The sequence below is a fragment of the Mustela erminea genome, chromosome 13, assembly GCF_009829155.1.
Source record: "Mustela erminea isolate mMusErm1 chromosome 13, mMusErm1.Pri, whole genome shotgun sequence".
Classification (NCBI taxonomy): Eukaryota; Metazoa; Chordata; class Mammalia; order Carnivora; family Mustelidae; genus Mustela; species Mustela erminea.
Genome location: NC_045626.1, coordinates 20,701,582 through 20,723,878, shown reverse-complemented (window position 1 = coordinate 20,723,878; position 22,297 = coordinate 20,701,582). Strand labels below are relative to the sequence as shown.

Below are 22,297 nucleotides of genomic sequence, written 5' to 3'. Positions count from 1 at the left end.
GCAGCAGAGGGAGACATCCTGTTCTCTCAATACAGTTAAGATAACCAGAGAATCAAAATCATGGATAGTTATCACCCCCGGGATTCAACATACAAACCCGAAGTCTGTATTTATTCTGACATCATTCAAATAAGAGAAATGAGGGTGCGTGCAGTTGATCTAGATAAAGAAAACAATAAGAGTGAAAGAACCCGTAAGGAGCAAAAATAATGTTAAAGTATGCTCAGGTTTGTGAGATGAGAACAGAATACAACACAGGGGACACCTGGGGGGCTCAGTGGGTTACGCCTCTGCCTCCAGCTCGGGTCATGATCTAAGGGTCCTGGAATCGAACCCCGAGTTGGGCTCTCTGCTCAGTGGGGAGCCTGCTTCCCTCTCTCTCTCTCTGCCTGCCTCTCTGTCTACTTGTGATCTCCCTGTCAGATAAATAAATAAAATCTTAAAAAAAAAAAAAAAGGAATAAAGAAAGAGAATACACTATGGAAGAGACGACTCTGGGAGAATCCGGCCGCCACTCGCTGGATGCTTATTAATAACACAGGAAGACCGTACTGCCAGGCCTCCCTGTCGTTAGACTAGGGCCTTGTAACGGGGGTCTAGTCAACATACTATAAGTTGCAGCGGTATTTGCCACATCTAAACCTGAAAACAAATCCTGTGTTTATAAAGGAAAGATTCATATTTCCCCAGTGGTGGCCAGGTATCCAGCTCACATCAATCCATCAGCCGCATTCTGGTGGGCAAGGCAAGGCCTGGCAGACACCTAACCCTCTGTTTCCAGAGGCACAATCCTGAGACACTAACGCACCCTCGTGCACCACAGCTTAACCAATCACATGGGTCTTGTCTATGCGGCCATTATCCTCCAGAGTTTTCCGTATCAAAGAATTGTGTATAGGTGCTCCCAAGGGGCTCAATCAGGTGAACATCTAACTCTTGATTGCAGCTCAGGTCATGATGTCAGGGTCATGGGACTGAGCCCCCCACTGGGCTCCGAACTCAGCAAGGAGTCTACCTGGGATTTTCCCTCTCCCTCGGCTCCCCGCCAACCATGCTTGTGCTTGCACTCTTTCTCTGTCTCCCTCTGCAAAATAAATAAATAAACCTTTTTAAAAACTTGTTTACAAAGCATGGGAATAACGGTTGAGGAAAGTGAGTGTAGGCCACTGCTCTTATTGCCTTTCTCCTGTATATATAAACATTTTGACTTTTGAAATGTGGCTCAGATAAAAGTAGGAAGAGAACAGGACAAACAGCAAACTCTGGATTGGGGATCAGCAAGAGGATAATGGAAAAGTGCTACATAGAAGGTATTTCTGCCAAAAGGGAGATTCCTTTTCAGCTCAAACTTCAGTCTGACTCCAGGAACAAGTTTTTAAAAACCACCTCCATGACCAAAGCACAGGAAAGATCACCCTAGGAGCAGAGATCAAACAACGCACTCATGGGAAGACTCTACAAGCAGAACAGGAAATCATTCTTAGGGAAGAAAGACTGGCAGGAGAATTCTTTATGGCACCGTGTTCCTGGGCTCCCCACCGGCAGTGGTCCTCAAGGAACGGGACCCGCCATGCCCACCCCTTCACCTGCTTGCCATGAGATTCCAAAATTTCAAAACAGTGCTCATCAGACTTAAGTGTACATATTGGTCAGTTCCACGCTCCTCTCTGAGCCAAGAAATAGAAAAAGAGTTTACTAGGAGCCAGGCCCCTGTCCCAAACAGAGAACTAATCAGAGTCCTGCTCCTTGTTCCTATAACGCATCACCTCTCTGGGCCACATGCCTTGTGGCTCACCCCGTATGTCTCCCCCACAGCACAACCATCCTTGTTTCCTCAGAATTGACCTGAGGATTAAATGGTTTATCCCTCTTCCCAATTTGCCCCTCCCTTCCTCCTCCTGCCTCCCCCCCGCCACCCCAAGAACTTAGGGTTTGGGTTTTTGGTTTTTTTTTTTCTATTCTAACTATTCTATTCTATTCTAACTTGGGACTTAGGTAAGTTGAAGTCTGTTAAAGAATTTAAGATGGAGTGGCAGGAATAAATTCAATCAGAAATCTCACTCTTTAGCTTACATCTCACTCTTTAGCTCAGATTCAGAAAACACGAAAGCATACAGGGAAGGAGCGCTCAGAATGTGCCAAAATCTCACTGTGTATTAGAATTGTTTATGCACGTGTCTGATTCCTCCACTAGGAGAAACCCCTGACACAGAGGAACTTTATCTTACTTGCCCTTGTGTCTTTAAGAGTACCTGGCACAAAGCTTGATTTAAATACACAAACAGTTTGCTGAATGGAATAGCCCCTGACACAAAATAGCACAATGGATTAGCTGAATGAACATGTGTTAATCTATTGGTTCAAGTGGAAAATTCTACTCCAAAAGGCTGAGCAGCTACACACAGCAACAGAGCAAAATGGAAACCATACTACCATTTGTTCGTGAAGATTCTCCAGGATTAACTGAAACCACCTGGTCATGTTTCCCTCCCTCCCCAGCATCCGGTTTGACATCTCATAGACCAGGTCTCTGGCTTGGCTACCTTAGCTTCCCAACTGAAAATGAGAGAACTCTTACTTTTATTGTCCTCTTCATAGGTGTCGAGTGAGTCTTGAGAGTGTTCCAGATGCATACGCTGCTCCATGTTCTTTTCCTGCTCACATCAGTGAAAAGGGAATAAACTGCTCCCTCGAAACCCGTTCCCATTCCTTCCGGTGACTCGAATACCAGTGTCTGTCCTGGATAGCTGTTCCCTGAAAGAGTTAAGGTGCCTCCTTTTAAAAACAATCATAGAGGAGCAGATGGCACATTTGCTAACCGAGAATATGTTGCTCTCACTTGGGTCTAAATTCCCTCCCTCCACCTGGCATCCCAGACAGCTGTGTCAGCTCCATCTGCCCACCTTGAATTCATCAGGTGAATGCTCCATTTCCTTAATTGAGGTTAAGCTAACCCAAGTAATCAAAGACAGGTATGGAATGTTCCCTGTCAAAACCATGCCTCTGATTATGTGACACTAACAACTATGATTGCACTCAGCTACACTTCAGTACATGAAAAGCTTAGAACGGTGAATGAAGAGATAGGTAAACATGACAGGCAGGCCACTTTTCAAGGACTCATGAGCAGACGCCAGATGTCATTCTTCCTCTTTAAGGTAAATACTCTGGGAAAGCTTCTTCTTGCCCTGAAGAAAACTGATAGGTAGCATTTCCTGAATCCTGCCTGGGAAGTCCAAGGCCACCCTCACACCACTTGAGTCTTCCAGGAGTCAATGAGTTTTCTCATTACTGCTGCCATAGGGGGGCCTCTCTGGGGCACAGCTGGTGCCAAGCCTCCAGATCCTGGCCATCACCTGTGTTCATTTATTGAGGGCTCCATTGATCTGGACACCGGGAGTACAATGGGGGTAAGATTGACGAAGCCGCTGGCCTCATAGTGCTTACATTTTAGGGGAGAGACAGATAACTAATAGGTACAAACAAATGAATTTCACAATTCAGTTAGTGACAATAATTCTGAAGAAGACAGATTAATATAGTGCTTGGACAAGACAGTTGAAGGGGAGTAATAGCGGTAAGCGAGGTCCATTGGGGAGCTGGGTAACAGGTTGTGTGGTAAAGAGTAAGACAATCCTATTCTGAGCACTGTGGCTCCCTAAGCAAGTGCCATTTTAGAATAAAACTTTGCTGCTTTGGTCACCAGACTCTACTCATAAAGTTGCTTGAAACCATGATGGTAGGTCATACATATGTAGCTGGCTAGTATAAATGTATAAATGGTCTCCCCCCCCACCCCTCAAATAGCTATGGAATAATAATAAAAGTAATTATAGGTTAGTCCAAAATGAAAAAAAAAATTATATTACAACAGTCACCAAACTGAAAAAGAAAAAAAAAGAAAAAGCAACTTCTTTTCTCTCCCAGAAGAGTGAAGAAACTAGATAAGTAAATAGAGGCAAAGATCTACTCTCAACAGAGACAAATTATTGAGTGTGTTTGCTGGCGAAACTGGCTGGAGCTCCCATCTGTAAGAGGAGGCCACACTTCCCTATAATAGCCCGCAAATGTGGTGCTATTAACTCCAGTTTCCAGATGTGACTTTATATGCTAAAGGTAATCGCACTAAACACATGCTCACTCATGTTCAATACATAAATAAAGGCCTTGGTTTAAATTTCAGCAGGTTAGGGAACAAACAGTTCTTATTACTGATGATTCCCCACTGCCTTCTAAGGAAGGTGGGTCCCGATACCTGGAGGATTTTCTAAATGCAAATTTCATTCTCAGTGTAGTTGCCTTTGGAAAAACTTGGAAAAATATTAAGCATTGGTGGAGGGGGGCGATTGCAAGTAAAAAAAAAAAAAAAAATTAGGATGTTTAAACAGTAAGTTCTCTCACATATGTGGGATATATACATTGACCTCCAAAATGATATCTGTTCCAGATGATTTTAAAGATGAGTCCTATGCTACTTAATTTTTCCAAACCATGAAAAAAAAAAGATAGAAATATTTCCAAGGAATTCTCAAGGCTAACATTTTCCTGAAACCAAAATAAAATAATAGCAATAAAAAAAATACAGAACCATCTTATGAATCCTAAATAAGTCAATAAATTTATTATATGAAAAGCATAATAAAGCCCAAGCAAGTAGACTTTATTCTAGGAGGGTGAGAACAATTCAACATTAGGGAATTCATTAATATTATTTACTGCTTGGAGTAAAGAAGAAAAACGGTATCATCCTTTCTACAAACAACAGAAAAACATTTGATAAAATTCCATATTTATTCTTATTTTTAAAGAAACTTTTAATAAAGTAAAAATAAAAGGAAATTTCCTTGAGGTATCAACCTATAGCAAATTTCATATACTGAAATTTTAGAAGAATTGCCATTAAAGTCAGAACAAAACAAGAATGATCAGAAGCACCAGAATTACTCAGCATTGTCCTGAAAGACCTTGCCAATGCTATAAGACATGGAAAGAAAATAAGAGATATGAACATTTAAAAAGAGATAAAACTTAATTGGGACATGATATAATTTTCTATTTATAAAATTTATATTGGGCCCCTTTCTTCCACTTGACATAAAAATGAATTATATATATTTAAATACCTAAAATTCATAATACAATTATAATATTATAATTTTCAGATAGATAATTAAATCACAAACTAATTCACTTATAATTTTATAACCTAAGCCTTTCAGGAACTACAAAATCCATAAAGGAAAAGATTAACAAGTTAACCATTTAAAATTTTAAACTTCTTAATAAATCAATTCAGTAAAATTGCAGGATAGAAAGTTCATATCCAGAAATTGATAGCATTTCTATACACAATAACAAAGTAGCAGAAAGAGAAATTAAGAAAACAAGTCCATTTATAATTACACTAAAAATAATAAAATACCTAGGAATAAACTTAACCATGGAGATGAAAGACCTATACTCTAAAAACTATAAAATGTTACTGAAAAGAAATTAAAGAAAACATGAACAAATGGAAAGATATTCCATGCTCATGGATTGGAAGAATTAATCCATGAGCATGGATTTAAATGCCTATACTACCTAAAGCCTATTCTAGCCAAAGATTCAGTGCAATCTCTATCAAAATATTTTTCACAGAACCAGAACAAATAATACTGAAATTTCCACGAAACCACAAAAGACCCTGAATAGCCAAAGCAATCTTGAAAAAAAGAACAAACCGGATGGTTATAATTCCAGATTTCAAGATACACAACAAAGCTACAGTAATCAAAACAGTAGGTATTGGCATAAAAATGGATACATAGATCTATGGAATAGAACAGAGACCCCAGAAATATATCCACACTTATATGGTCCATTAATCTAGGACAAAGGAGCAAGAATATACAATGGGAAAAAGTTACTTCCATAAACGGTACTGGAAAAATTGGACAACTATATTACCTTTTTTCTAGGAGCCTCCCTGGACTTTCAGAACAAGTTATAGTTATGCTCCAGATTTCCCAAAGAACTGCCTTCTTGTCCTTGGACTGCAATTGAGTCTGCATCAACCATGCTACTTTACCAGACTCCTCAATTTAACTAAAATTTCCTAGAAGACTGGTGTACCAGGAGTCCCCAGATCTGCCTACAGGTTCCATGGTTTGCTACAAGGACTCACAGGATTCAGAAAGGCTGTTATACTTGTGGCTGAGGCTTATTACAAGGAAAGTGCAGTGTTTAAAATCAGCAATGCAAAAGCACATAGCCAAAGTCCAGCAGAAACCAGATGAGCTTCATGTAACTTCTCTCAACGATGTTTCATGGACGGTGTTGAATTCTCCTAGCATGTGTGACCATAGGTACAAAGTTTTGCTAACTAGGGTACATTACACAAGCCTTGGTGTCAACGGTAATGTAGGTAGGGAGAACCCGCATGACCTTGATGACTCAGTCTCTAGCCAAGGCCCCATCCCCAGGGCAAAATGATGCAGCATGGCTCAGGACCCCAGGCAAACAGAAACAGGCATTTACCATAAATCACATTTTTAGCACAGTCTATCTAGTTTGCCTCAAGGTCTCAGATATACAAAGTTGCTTATCTGGCAGGATGTTCCAAGGGCTCCGAGGTTATCTCCCAGAAGTTACTCAAGGTCTAGTCTTTTCTTTGGAATGTGTAAGATTCAAGCACTCCAAACCTCTGAATTAACCCTTTACTGCACAGCATATCTTGTTTCTTGTTTACTATAAAACACTCAAAGAATAATGCTTCCCAGAGCACATTAGGGGCTTATTGAGTTAAGCTGAATTAAATCAAGAAAAATCATTTTAACTGTCCACATACATAATTTTTCTCCAACACTTTATTTGGTAAAATGTGAAACCTAATACATAATTTTAAAAACACCACAGTCAATCCATGTAGAACCTTCACCTTTATTTCTCCATCACCAATTACTAATTTACTACCTCACCAAGTACCCAATATTTGCATTGTCTGTGCCTATGTATGTGCACGTACTGTTTGCTAACCCACTGAAGTGAGTTGCAGACTTCACAGCCTTTCACTCCTAAGTACTTAAGCATTTATCTACAAGAAAAAGAGCTTTCTTCTATATAACTACAATACCTAAGACATCTAACATTGAAAGATTAATATTATATATCATGTAATCATGTCCAGGTTCCTATAAATTGTCCTCCAAATGCTCTTACAGTGATTTTCTTTAAGCAACAGATCATGTGTTAAATCTGGTTAGCTTATCATCTTTTTTTTTTGTATTCTTTTTTTTTTCTTTTTAAATTTTTTATTTTTTATAAACATATATTTTTATCCCCAGGGGTACAGGTCTGTGAATCACCAGGTTTACACACTTCACAGTACTCACCAAAGCACATACCCTCCCCAATGTCCATAATCCCACCCCCTTCTCCCAAACCCCCTCTCCCCAGCAACCCTCAGTTTGTTTTGTGAGATCAGGAGTCACTTATAGCTTATCATCTTAACAGTTCCTCCACCTTTTGTTTTTCTTCTATGACACTGACATTGACATTTGAAGAAAGGAGGCTGGTTGTCTTGTAGCCTGCGCCAAAGTCTGGATTTATCTGTTTCTTCATGATTTGATGCAGGTTAAACATGTTGGCAGAAATGTTACATCAGTACCATTGTCTACAGCTACATCCTAGGGCATCACATCTGATGCTACATATCAGTTCATCTCATTATTGGGACAAATATCATTTCAATGTCAAAGATCAATATCAACTACGATATAAGTTTGATCCCTTCCATAAGATAGTATGTAACAAATTGCACCATTGTAAAGGTGTTTCCTCCCCCTAGGAAACTGATAAGCAATCTGTGAGGATAGGAGGGAGGCTGGTGGGTATCTTACCCATTGGTTTTAGCAACAACTGATGATCCCATCCTTGTGTATATTGACCACTATACTGGTGGCTATAAAATAGGGCTTTCTAAATCTATTGCTCTTTTCTCATTTATTAACTGGAACTAATCTATAAAGAAGAGTTTTGCCTCATCCTCCTTAACTATCACTATGGACACATGTACTTATAATGTTTCCTAATCCATTTACTATCATTATTTTGGTGCTTCAATTAGAAGAAAAGTATGGTTGGGGCGCCTGGGTGGCTCAGTGGGTTAAGCCTTTGCCTTTGGTTCAGGTCATGATCTCAAGGTCCTGGGATCAAGCCCTGCATCGGGCTCTCTGCTCAGCAGGGAGACTGCTTCCCCCCTCTCTCTCTGCCAGACTCTCTGCCTACTTGTAATCTCCATCTGTCAAATAAATAAATAAATAAATAAAAATCTAAAAAAAAAAAAAAAAGAAGAAAAGTATGGTTATATAATAAAGCTATGAAGATGGTTATGAAACAGTTGATTTCATTTTTAATTGCAGTATAATATACATATGACATTCACGGAAGTGTCCAGATTGATAAATATTCAGAAATTGATGATTCTCGTGTAAAAAGTCACTGAGACCAAGCGATAGATATTACCATCACCCACAGAGGTTCCCGGGTGTCCTTCCAGACCCTATTCACCAAGAGGTATCCTAAACTCTAATACAGACCGAGGGGTTTTTTTTTAATTATTTTTACACGTTATATAAGTGGAATCATACAACATATTCTTTTGTGTCTGTCTTCTCTTCTCAAAATTACATTTGTGAGATTTACCTGAATTACTGGGCATAGCTGTAGATCATTTATTCTTGTTGCTATACAGAAATCCAGAGTGTGACTATATCATAACTTATTTATTCATTTTAACTATTGATGGCCATTTCAGTAGTTTTAAGCTTGGGGCTATGAACATTTCAGTGTGCGTCTTTTGATGAACAGATATATTCCTTTCTATTGGCTGTATAGCAAAGAGTAGAATCGCTCGATCATAGTGCATGCATATATTCAGCTTTAGTAGATAGTGCCAACAGGGCAACCATTATTTAAAAAGAAAAATTCCATCTCCTATGAAACTAAGTGATAAGATATTTCCCACTAACTCCAAAATAAGAGCAGGTGGGAAAAAAAAAAAAAACAATAACAGTTAGGAGATCCGTGCAGTTTTAACTTAAAATTAAAATGAAATAAATGACCCCAACTATGAATCTATTTGGGGGCAAAACCCTGGAAAGTTATGTCAAAATTAGAAAACAAGTAATTTGACTATACCCCCCAGTGGCATGTACCCTAAGGACAAAAACAACTATTAGATGTCTTCGACAGTTTTCATTAATCATTGGAAGTGGGATTGATATTGTTATTCTGAGACTGTTATGAATGGTAATGTGAGATGAAACAAATGAATAATACTGGCAGAGTCATTGAAAAAATGGGAATTTAGGCAGGGCTGAAAGAAGATTTAGAGGTAACTTGATGAGGTTAAGTAAAAACCCTGTAGTCCTGAATTAGATTTGGAAGTTTCAATACAAACTCGTAATGAATTTTCTTTTAAAAAGAATATCAGATCATTCTCCACCGAAAAGGCATATAAAAATGACCAATCCAACAGTATAGTCTAGTTCCTACATTATGTTCCCTAAATATAATTTCTCACTAAAAGAAACCAAAGCTCTTTGAAGAAGTGGTTGATTTCTAACTCTGGAACAGGAAATGTTCATGAGGCTAGAATAAACATTATGACTGAGAAGATTACTAGCATGGTATCAAAAGGACTCAGGAACCACCTGAATATGCTTCTACTGACCTAAGGGGGGACAATTTGAATGACAATTTGGATAATAATTCCAAAAGACTGAAAATCATCCAGTATGTTTAAATCCATGAATTTGTAATGGTACTAAAAATTTATTCATTCTGCTTCGAGAATGCTTACGAATTACCTCAAAATAACCATAATTGGGCGCCTGGGTGGCTCAGTGGGTTAAGCCGCTGCCTTCGGCTCAGGTCATGATCTCAGGGTCCTGGGATCGAGTCCCGCGTCGGGCTCTCTGCTCAGCAGGGAGCCTGCTTCCTCCTCTCTCTCTGCCTGCCTCTCTGCCTACTTGTGTTCTCTGTCAAATAAATAAATAAAATCTTAAAAAAAAAAAAAAAATAACCATAATTAATGAGGGAAATTTTCTCTTTATAGAATGATTTTAGCTTATGATTTCAGATTAATAAACAAAGAAGCAATTAAATTAAAATATCATTATTCTATATCAATTAATTAACTAATGATCATCAATGGTTGCTAGCATTACAAAAGTGAGACAATTCGACATTATTTTCCTCCTGATGGAAGCACACATCACTATCTACAAAGTTTTGCCAAAACTAACCCTTAATCTATTTAACCCTTTAGACTAAACTACTAATTTTCATGAAATACAGAGGACAATGGAACAAGTTACAATACACAACACGGACACAATGATTTTATTACTGGGAAACTATATGACAAAGGACTTAGAGTCTACAACAAAATATAAATAAAAGTGAAAGGAAAGAAAATGGACCAGAAATTCTGATTTTAAAAATACTCAAGAGACCTTGTTTAGGTTCAGTTTCAAATAAACTGCAAATAATAAGCCCTGACTGGTTCTTCAGTGCTATCAAAGAAATTATTGTTGTTTTTAGGAATTACATAGTAACAGTATTTTCATTATGTTTAAGAAGGAGAGGGGTGCCTGGGTGGCTCAGTGGGTTAAGCCTCTGCCTTCTTCTCAGGTGATGATCCCAGGGTCCTGGGATTGAGCCCCACATCAGGCTCTCTGCTCAGCGGGGAGCCTGCTTCCCCATCTCTCTGCCTATCTCTCTGCCTGCTTGTGATCACTCTCTCTGTGTCAAATAAATTAAAAAATCTTTAGGAAAAAAAAAGGAGAGTTCTTGTCTTTTAGAGATATATCCTGTAATATTCACATAATAACAATTAAATCTGGGAGATACGGGGTGCCTGGGTGGCTCAGTCCATTAAGTGTCTACCTTCGGCTCTGGTCATGATCCCAGGGTCCTGGGGTCGAGCCCCACATCGGGCTCCCTGCTCAGCAGGGAGTCTGTTTCTCCCTCTCCCTCTGTTTGCTGCTTTGCCTACCTGTGCTCTCTCTATTTCTCTGTCAAATAAATAAATAAAATCTTTTTAAAAATTTTTTTAAAAATCTGGGAGATATATGCATATGGGGGCTTATTATACTGTTCCATTTTTTGGACATGTTTAAAAATCTTTGTAAGAGTTCGAAAATACTAAGCTTACATAAAAGTAGTGAGTTTGAGTTGACCCTAAAGAACAGGATGTTTAGTCCCCAGTTTTCATTCTCTATTGTTTTTCCAGGAAAAATAATCTTATGTTTTTAACTTGTCTCATTGTTCTTTTCCCAAGTCTCTGAATTTGTGAAGTTTCACTTTCAATTTGTTTTCTCACAACAGAAAATCAATAGTAAGTAATTTGACAGAATCTTTCAAGTCCCTTTCCCAACTCAGACACAGTCTCAACATCAGGAAGTTCAGAAAGTATCCTTTTTAAGTCTTTTCCTCTATAAACTGGTTCTTTTGGTTCAAGACACACATTGTGAACATTGGTTCACACATGGCCACTTGCTTTAGTTATTTTTAACAATGTAATAAGGATTTACAGACCCATTACCCAAAACAAAAACTGGAACCTTGAAGATAATCTACAACAAGTCATGTCTTATCTCAAATTCCTGCCTTCCTCCATACCTGCCCAAAGTAACCATGGTCCTAAATTCCACACCCATCATTCTTCATTTGCCTTTTAATACAGTTTATTTGTATCCATTTTAGTTGTTTTCAAGTTAATAAAAAGGATATCCTGCTGGGGCCCCTGTGTGGCTCAGTTGGTTGAGCGACTAACTCTTGATTTCAACTCAGGTCATGATCTCAAGGTCCTGGGTTCAAGTCCCACATCAGCCTCTGCACTCAGTGGGAGGGTCTGCTTGGGATTCTCTCTCTCCCTCTCTCTCTCTCTCTCTCTGCGCCCCTCCCCCTACTCTTGTTCTCTCTCTCTCTCAGAAACAAATAACAAATAAATCTTAAAATAAAAAGGATATCATACCATAATATATTGGGACCTACCATTTTTGGTTTTTTGTTTTTGTTTTTGTTTGTTTGTTTTTATCTGACAGAGATCACAAGTAGGCAGAAAGGCAAGCAGAGAGAGAGAGGGGACCTACCGTTTTCACTTAATAGTACATCACCAAGATCTACCCAAATTTTAGGATTACCCTGTAGTTGTTTGTTTTGACTTTGTATGAATAAGCCCCATGGATTTGTTTCTAAAGTTGTTCTGTGATCAAAGATGCTATGAACCACCTTGTACATATCTCTGGTTATACAAGCTTGAGAGTTTCTCTTGGGGATAGTCTGAAGAATGAAACTGCTGAGTGATGAGGGGCGGGGATGCTTCCCCCTCACTTTCCATCTGAAGACCCTTTCCTGTGGAAACACAGCCTCATTCTTGAATCAGGAAGGTGACCCCACTCTGCTTTGGTGTGGTTTGTGTTTGTCACTGGCTCTCTTTTCCACCTCCTGTTTTTCCAGCTCCTTAGTAATCTAAGAGATTTGTTTTCACATTTAGTGCTTCAGAATAATTGAAGAAAAAGTACTAGCAAAAACATTCTGAGCTTGGAGGGCTTCAGGCATCTTTAATTGGCACAACTTTTTCAGTCAAAGCAAAGGAAATTAAACTGACTACTAACTATCTGCATTTCTTTTGGGTGTTGTAATCAAGGGGAAAAAATGACCTTCCTCTCCATATACAGAGACATCAAATCTATTCCAACTTTCATTTTAAAACACAATATTGAAACAAATTTATCTTGATCTTTTTTTCTGCTGTGTTTACTGTTCCTGCTTTTTCCTTTTGAGAGAAGGATTTTTAAAATCAGTAACTCTTGGGGAGCTACTGACATTTGTGAATCTCTTAAAGCTAAATTCTTCTCATACTTTATGACATGAGCAAAACTACATGAGGAAATTAATAATTTGCTCCCTGACTTGAATGAGAAATTGAGTAAGGAATGTAGGCTTTTTCCACCCATTTGCAGAAGGTCTATACCATATGCTCACCTTAAGTTAACTACCACCTCGAGAATCAGGTGCTGGCTGGCTGTCGTGGGGGAATTTTTTTTTTATTTTAATCAGGGAAAGAGAACATGAGTACTTGAAAATTCATAATATTAACAGTCTAATTAGAGTTTCTTAAATGCTGTTTTAAATTAGGATAATTTTAAATTATTGGATGTGACAACTATATAAACATAAAATGCTTTAATTAGGGACTTGTTTGTGTGAAAAAAAAATCTACTCGAAGCACCAATCTGTCACTCTGCATTAACTTCCAACAGCCACAGATTCCCACTGGACCCCTGAATCTTAGCAATAAGTCTATACCCATCATCCGCTCTCTACATTCTAATCCTCTCTTGTTTGTAGCCAGGTCTCTGCTCTTTAAAGAAAAAACTCAGGGCAACAAATTCAAGTTGAATTCTCATTCAAATTCATAGCAACTCCTAGTGTTTCTGAATTTGCTTAATGTTTTCACCGAGCACAGTTCTTCTGGGCCTTCATAAATATCATGCCATGTTACTGATGAAAAAAAGTTGTGTGAGTAGCTCTGTCTTAAAGGGTGATAAAACAAACAAAAATAAAATCTCAGAGTCTCCCTCAAGTACTTATTAACTTTTTAGAATCACTTTCTCCTTTCAGAATCTGATGAAAGCTAAGAGCTCTTTCCCATCATCACAGGGAAAAAAAAAAAATCTATAATCACAAAAATGTTTGCGTATAAATTCAGAGAATTTATGCAGCTCCTGATGGCCACATCTATCGCCATCTTTTAATTCCGATTCCAACTCTGGTGAGGTAAAATATTCATTAATCAGTACCAATGTGTAGAATACCTACTATGTACCTCACACTGTTCTAGACAGTGCAAGTATAGTGGAGGACACAGCTTGGCCTGGTCATTGTCCTCACGAGGCTCACAATCTCATGGAGGTAACAGTTATTAACTGAGTAACCATACCAAAAAATGTTGAGTAGGAGTTTTGTGAGACGTACAAAAGAAGGACTGAGTCCTATCAGAGCCAACAGATCGGGATTTGGCCAGATCAGGGAGCTTTTAGAAAAATTCCCTGAAGTTAGAGCAACATGCTAAGGTTCGAGTTAACAGGTGGAAGGATGGAACGGACACTTGAAGGAGAGGAACAGCAGGTGCAAAGGCCCTGTAGTAAGAGGGAACATGGTATGTAAGAGTGGCCAATCACAGAGAGACCGGGAGAGTGAGACCAAAGACAGGGTTGAAAAGATAGGCAAGAAAAAACCATGCAAGTCTTTACTGTCATGTTTGAAGACATTTTTTTCTTTATTTTAGAGCAATAGGAAGTCATTAGACAGTTCTAAACTGCGAGGTAGGCAACATAATTGGTTTTAAATACTGGAAGGTTCATTTTGCATGCAATGTGGAGAGTAGATTGGCAGAGGACCACAATGGATGCTGAGATCAGTGGGGAGGTCATTGCAGGAGTCTAGAGAGAGCAACGCTAGATAAGGATAATGACTGCAGGGATGAGCGTGGTGGGACTCAAGAGGCATTTAGTTGAGATAATTAACAGGATGCCATAAAACACTGGCTCTTTCATCACATGCCAATACATTGAACAATGTCAGCCACATGCTATGCTGGTGCTCCACAATTACATATTGGGTGAATAAATGAATGAATGAATGGATGGAGAGAACCTAAGAAAACATAAAAATATAAATAGATCAAAGTTTTTTATGTAGTCATAATCACTGAAAGAACGTGGGGTACAGAAGTTGCTAAGGTGGAAATAGTTAAGTACTAACATAATGTGTGAAAGAAGAATTCTAGATAATTTGACCCTGAATGAGGGGAAGATGGTATGGAAGGATCTGGTTTGACTTGTACAAGTTCTACAAAGTGACAATGAGTGGGTAAATTACTGAGAGCAGAAGTCAGATGAAATACAATGAGAGAGATTCACTTTTGTTTGATATCAGCCTTCTGTGAATGTGTAATTGCCTCAGGATGTGCCAAATCAATAATGATTCGGGATGAAGATTTGCTAGAACACAAGCAGCTTTAACAGCCAGTCCGGTGCACCTCCCAACAGTCCCCAGATAACTCAATTTGGTAAGTTCTTTTACTTCAAACACCAGAAAAGCAGGTTGTTGTACGGAAATGCCCACATTTCAGATATTTTAGGAAACTAGCAATTGATGTGGGAATAAGACTCTTGAGTTTCATGACTCTGACACAGTCGTGGCCACTGGAGTCCAACCTGGGAGATCCTTAATAAATCACTGTGGATATTGGCTCTTTATAAACCCAAATCATTCACCTTGATTCCACCACAGGGAAACAGCATGTGCATGAAGAAACAGGACGAGCTCTACATTTCTGTTTCCCAACCTGACTGTATAGAAAAATTTCCATAAGATTCTGCTCTGTTAATAAGAATGCAAATGAATGCACACATAAGGGAGATTCATTTTCACTTCTAGATTCTGTGTGCATTGAACAATTTGGATCTTTATTACCTTTGACTCTAGCTCTTAGACGAAAAGTTAAATTAATGGCCACATTCGCTGTATATTTTGAAACCCACCTTTCAAATTTTTAGAAAGGGGATGGATTATGTGCAGGCTTCATCCTTTCAATAGAGCTTTCTATCAGAAGCTGCTGTTTAGTGAAGATTACAGGTTTAAGGACAGTCTCATCAATAAAGCTAGAGGTACAAAAGAGCCTCCGAATGTTTCAGAAGAGGGTAAGGGATTCAGCAACCACTGAACATTTTCATGGAGAGGTGGTATCTTTAATATTAGGATGAGAAATACATTGTAACCAGCTTTTCCTGCATCACCATCCAGGCTTGGGTTTCTTAACAGTTCTGTGAATAAGTGCTGTTTCTAATTTCCCCTACAGTCTTGTGATTTATGGGGTATGACTTGGTAACTATGCTGGAGAAAAAATATAGAAATTGAAATTTCTGAATAAAGATGAATGTAAGGCATTACTTTGAACAAATAAGGGAAATGAGGGGCACTGACAAATTTTCTGTCATCATCTCTGACCATGGATGGCTTGACTAAAGTAGTTGGCTTGAAATTATGCTAAATAAAACTTTGCTGTCCATTGACCAACTAGTTGGAGATTTCCTGAGCTAAGTTTCTTCAGGAATATAGTGCCAACTCTTAGCACCCAGACAGCACCCTTTGCCACCACTCCTCCATCTTCACAAATGACTTCATCCTCAAAGTTGGTCCAACCCCACTTATAGCAAATGTTTGAAACATTCCTTCATTCATCCACCACAAAGATGTCTAACTCCAAATATATGATGGATGCTGTGTCAAAGACGGGTGCTAATAAATGGCTCTATTTAGATAAGAGGAAGACTAAAATTATCATTTTTATATACCCAACTCTAAATTATCCACATTAATAAAGGAATCAAGGAGATAAATAGTCCAAAATAAGGGATAATGCAAAAGCAATTTATATTTGGCTTCAGTATTCATTATGTGATTTTGAGGGTGAGCAAATTAACTTTCTAATTATGACTTGGCTTTACAAAATGAGTTTGTATTCTCAACTGGCTTATGTTGAAACCCAGCTAGTTGTGTGCTAGAAGCCAAGAGAATTTGACCTGGAATTTGTAATTTTCAGCAAATGACTCATGCATATAATCAAAAGTTGATTTGTTCTGCCATTTGGAGAAGGTCTGTATCATTCCAATAGTCTCTGGAGAACAATGGTGTAATGTAAATTACATCGGTACAGTACCAGCCATAACAGACTTCAAGACAAGATTACTAGAGATAGTCATTTCAAGAGGAAGACACAACAATACTAAATGTACATCTAATAGTATAACCCCAAAATATGTAAAGCAAAAAGTTCTCAAAACTGAAAGAAGAAATAGACAAATATTCAGTCATAGCTGGAGAATTTAGCACACTTTGGCTCAGTAAGTGAGAGAATAAGCAGACAACAAATTACCAAGGATAATAAAATTTTGAATAACCTATAAAAACAACCAGACCTAATTGAAATTATGGGAGACTACAATTCAACAACAGCAGAATACATGTTTCTTTTGTGTTCCTACAGAACATTTATCCAAGCCTGACTTCTAGATCCCATCCTAACATATAATCTAAGGTAAGTCACTTTGCTTCCCTAAATTTCCATTTTCTTTAATTTGTTATGCAGAATTTCTGGGGAGATTAACAGAGAAATATAAATTAAAACACAATGTAAAAATAAAAAGAGCTATATTCATAACAGTTACCAGTACAATACAGGATCAAGAATGTCTAAACAGAAAGACCTTAGACTACAACAGGTTGAAAGAGTATATTAGGGAATTTATTTCAGTGCTGACATTCACATATGTCAGTGCCATACTATTTAACTTAGCATGTAAGTTTCTTGAGAGGGGTTGAGAATGGAACTATTGATGGAAATAATGGGCCATTTTACAAATGCTGCTTTTCCTACCTCCATTTGCCTTCATGAAACAATAAGATAGTACTTCAGATTAATTATCTTTTTCATTTTCACCAGTTTACATCTACTTAGCTACTTCCATTTGTTGAAATAAACACAAAAAAAAGTCAAATGCCTTCATATCACAGGTTCTTGCATTCTAAAAATCTAGAAAAGACAATACTGTTAGAGTCTAAACTGAGTTTGCTTGGACAATAAATATGAAGAGTTCTTTCTTGATATTTTTCTTTATTTTAATCTTTAATAAGTAAGTAATTACTCTCTAAAAGTGTATCTGTATTCCGAATCAATTATATGCAGGGAACTATTGTGAGAACAGAATGAGATGATATGAGACAGAACTAAAGATCCCATAGTACTCTACTCAGTATGCAAGAGATTGTTATTGTTTTTCATCTGAGTTATTGAGGGTCTATTCGATCAGCCCCTCTCTTCAACATACATGCACACACAAAAATGCTTTGTAGAGAGGGAGCCACGTAAAATAGAAAATGTCCAGAAATGACTGAATAGAATAAAGGTTAAGGGAATGACATCAAGAACTCCTAGAAGTGGACATTATAGACAAGTTACTGTAATTACTCAACTCATTCTATTTGATCTCAAAAACCAAATATCAAAATTATTTGACTAAATGAGCAGCCAAATTTGATCAAGGTAGAGATACAGTCTACAAGATTCTGAAGAGGAATAACTGGAAGGGGAACAGTTGCCAAAGCAGAACAAGGCTAAACCAGTGGCTCAGGGTTTACTCAGAGTGTCTGAGCACCTAGCAGGCCCAGCACAGTGGTGGAATCACAACGGGTCCTCAAGAAATATTCGTGTATTTGTATTGCAATCAAAACCTTCTCAGAGCCAATTTGCTCTCCCTAGGCAATCAATGTTCTAGCAAAGTTAGGAGAGTTTTATCACTCTCAGTAACATAAAGTTGTTGCCCAAGAGCTGATGTTAAAGCAAGTTCTACTTTGATCATTTGTAAAACATGATAGGCTTGAGGGGGCTTTAAGATGGATATGACACTTATTTCAAAGAACTCTGATGATCTTCCTAAACTTCTACAAGTCTCACATAAACTATGTTTAATCTCTGTCCTCACCCAATAAACTATATTTGTAGCAGTAGTTAAAAGTAAGTATATGCATAAAGAAATCATACTTGATTTATATGTTCAAATACAATTGTGACACTTAACATCTTTATGATGATTTATAATTTATAGATTTCTTACTCTTATAACTTCTTACCTTTCATTATGTTATTTCCCAATTTTGTACACAAACCATACACCAAAATAGACCTGATTATTCCCAAAATACGTATGTAAAAGTGAGGCTGAGTGACTCAATGGAGGCAGTTCTCAAAATTTTATGACAGAAACATCCCTAAAGTCAGAGGAAGTTTAACCCTCAAAGTCTTGGAGTTAAAAGCAGTCTAACAAGGTAAACCTTCAGGACTCTTATTTTATCTTTATATTTTCTCCCAACTTCTGGATCTGAGTAGAATATAGGAGTGGAAGCAGGTCCACTGCAATAACCAGGCAATAAATAAATAAATAAATAAAAGCAGGCTATTGTTCCCATTGCAAAATCATATTATTAAAGACATTAGATATGTATTGAAGCGAAGAGGACTAAATGAATTTAATACAACAAAGGATAGAGTCCTTCTTATATGAGCTAATATTGATGTCTATTTCTACCTTGAAGTCACTTGCTGAGATTAAGTATTGATTATGAATTGGGCTTGCTTTTGAAGAGAGAGTCTTTAGGAAAGGGGAAAAAAAAAAAAACAAGCAAAGTTTTTCATGACACTCCATGGGCTGGCATATTGACTTAGAATCTAGAGGATCCCAAGACCATGTCTCAGTTTTCTCAGTGACAAAATTACTGAGTCTTGGGATATCTTGGGAGGTAGCAGAGCTCAGATAAAAAAGCAAAGTAAAAGCACGCACAGCATCTTGTGCTTTAGAAACAAAATTCTACTAGAAGGAGTCCTGTATTTAACAAAAAGAAAAACTTCAGGAGACATGTGAATAGGTAAGGAATGTGACTGACAGTTAAGAGAAAACATAAACATTACAAGCAAACCCACAGTTGATACACATATCAGTTATAAGGAAAGGATTTTAAACATAAACATGTTAAAAAAAAAAGAGAAAGAGAGAAACAATGATTAAAATGAATGAAAACACAGACCATTTCAATAAATAATTGGAATCTGTACAAAAAAAAATCAAATACACATTCTAGAACTGAGAAATGGAATATAAAAACTAAAAATTCATTAGACATGTTAACAGCAGATTTGACAAAGCAGGAAACAGGATTAGTAAACTCAAAGACAAATCACTAAAAAATATTCAAATTAAAACACAAAATTTTAAAAAGGAAAAAAATAGAACAGAGGGTAAGAGACATACAGACCACAAATGGTCTGACAAATATGTAATTGGAGTCCCCAAAGGAAAGGAGAAAGTAAAGAAACTGAAGTAGTAGTTACAGAGATGATGGCTGAAAATTTCCAAAACTGATAAAAATATAAAACCAACAGATTTCAGATGTGTCAGGAATACTAAGTGGGATAATTACAAAGGAAATCATACCTAGGCATATCATAGTATAACTGTAGAAGACCAAAGATAAATTTAATTTTTATTAAGTAAACTACGCCCAACATGCAGCTTGAACTCACAATCCTGATATCAATAGGTGCAGGCTCTATCCACTAAGCCAGTCAGTCACCCCACCAAAGATAAATTTTAAAGATGTGAGAGAAAAAAAAGATACAACACATTGAAATAATAAAATAATTTTGTGACTGATTTTTCAACAGAAACTTGGAAGCAAGAAGACAATAAAACAATGCCTTTAAGATGCTACAGGAAGGTGTACCTGGGTGGCTCAGTCATTACGTGTCTGCCTTTGACTCAGGTCATGATCCCAAGATCCTGGGATTGAGCCCCACATTGGACTCCCTGCTCAGCGGGAAAACTGCTTCTCCCTCTTCCACTCCCCCTGCTTATGTTCCCTCTCTTGCTGTCTCTCTCTCTCTCTCTCAAATAAATAAATAAAATCTTTAAAAAAAAAAAAAAGGCAGGAATCTGCAATCGTGACCCATGGGCCAAATCTAGCTAGCAACTTGTTCTTGTAAATTGATGTTTACTGACACACAGCCTTGCCTATTTGGTTAAGTTTTATCTATGGCAACTTTTATATGACATTTGCAGGGGTAAGTAGTTTCTACAGAAATCATATAACCCTCAAAGCTAAAAATATTTACCATACAGCTCTTTTCAGAAAAAGTTTGCATACCCCTACATAAAATAACAATTAAAGAAGAAAAATGCTTAACTCAAGAGCTAACAGGGAAGATAAAATGGAACAAAAATATTGGATTACCATCAAAGAGGCACAAAATAAACAATACAGAAACAAAACCTGACAGCCTTCCCTTTGACATCAGGAACACGACAAGGATGCCCACTCTCACCATTCTTGTTCAACATAGTACTAGAAGTCCTAGTAACAGCAATCAGACAACAGAAATAAAACGTACTCAAATTTGCAATGAAGAAGTCAAATTCTCTCTCGTCACAGATGACATGATACTTTATATGGAAAACCCAAAAGACTCGACCCCAAAACTGCTAAAACTCATAGAGCAATTCAGTAATATGGAAACATACAAAATCTATGTACAGAAATCAGTTGCTTTCTTATACAATAACAATGAAAATATAGAAAGGGAAATTAGAGAGTAGATTCCATTTACTATAGCACCAAGAACCATAAGATATCTGGGAATAAACCTAACCAAAGAGGTAAAGGATCTGTACTTGAGGAACTACAGAACACTCATGAAAGAAATTAAAGAAGACACAAAAAGATGGAAGAGCATTCCATGTTCATGGATCAGAAGAATAAACACTGTTAAAATGTTTATACAGCCTAGAGCCATCTATACTTTCATTGCCATCCCAATCAAAATTCCACTGGTATTTTTCAAAGAGCTGGAACAAATAATCCTAAAATTTGTATGGAACCAGAAGAGACCCTGAATTGCTAAGGAAATGTTGAAAAAGAAAAACAAAACTGGAGGCATCACATTTCCTGATTTCAAGCTTTACTACAAAGCTGTGATCATCAAGACAGCATGGTACTGGCACAAAAAAACATAGACCAATGTAACAGAGTAGAGAGCCCAGATATGGACCCTCAACTCTATGATCAAATAATCTTCAACAAAACAGGAAAAAATATACAGTGGGGGAAAAGACAGGCTCTTCAATAAATGATGCTGGGAAAATTGGACAGCTATGTGTAGAAGAATGAAACTTGACCATTCTCTTACACCATACACAAAGATAAACTCGAAATGGATAAAAGACCTCAATGTGAGGCAGGAATCTATCAAAATCCTACAGGAGAACATAGGCAGTAACCTCTTCAACATCAGCCACAGCAACTTCTTTCAAGACATGTCTCCAAAGGCAAAGGAAACAAAAGCAAAAATGAACTTTTAGGACTTCATCAAGATCAAAAGCTTCTGCACAGCAAAAGAAACTCAACAAAACAAAGAGGCAACTCATGGAATGGGAGAAGATATTCGCAAATGACACTGCAGATAAAGGGCTGATATCCAAGATCTATAAAGAACTCCTCAAACTCAACACACAAAAACAGATAATCACGTCAAAAAATGGGCAGAAGATATGAACAGACACTTCTCCAAGACATACAAATGGCTAACAAACACATGAAAATATGTTCATCATAATTAGCCATTAGGGAGATT

General features: G+C 37.5%; 1 long non-coding RNA gene across 1 annotated transcript in view; it reads left to right on the top strand.

The window, feature by feature from the left end:
* The window catches only part of LOC116572399, a 30,462-nt gene extending 10,004 nt beyond the window's left edge, over positions 1 to 20,458 (top strand). Inside the window, exons 2-5 of the long non-coding RNA XR_004278291.1 lie at positions 8,403 to 8,556; positions 15,019 to 15,124; positions 17,105 to 17,155; positions 20,336 to 20,458. This is a non-coding gene — a long non-coding RNA (uncharacterized LOC116572399). The remainder of the gene's footprint in view (positions 1 to 8,402; positions 8,557 to 15,018; positions 15,125 to 17,104; positions 17,156 to 20,335) is intronic.
* Positions 20,459 to 22,297: the final 1,839 nt, after the last annotated feature.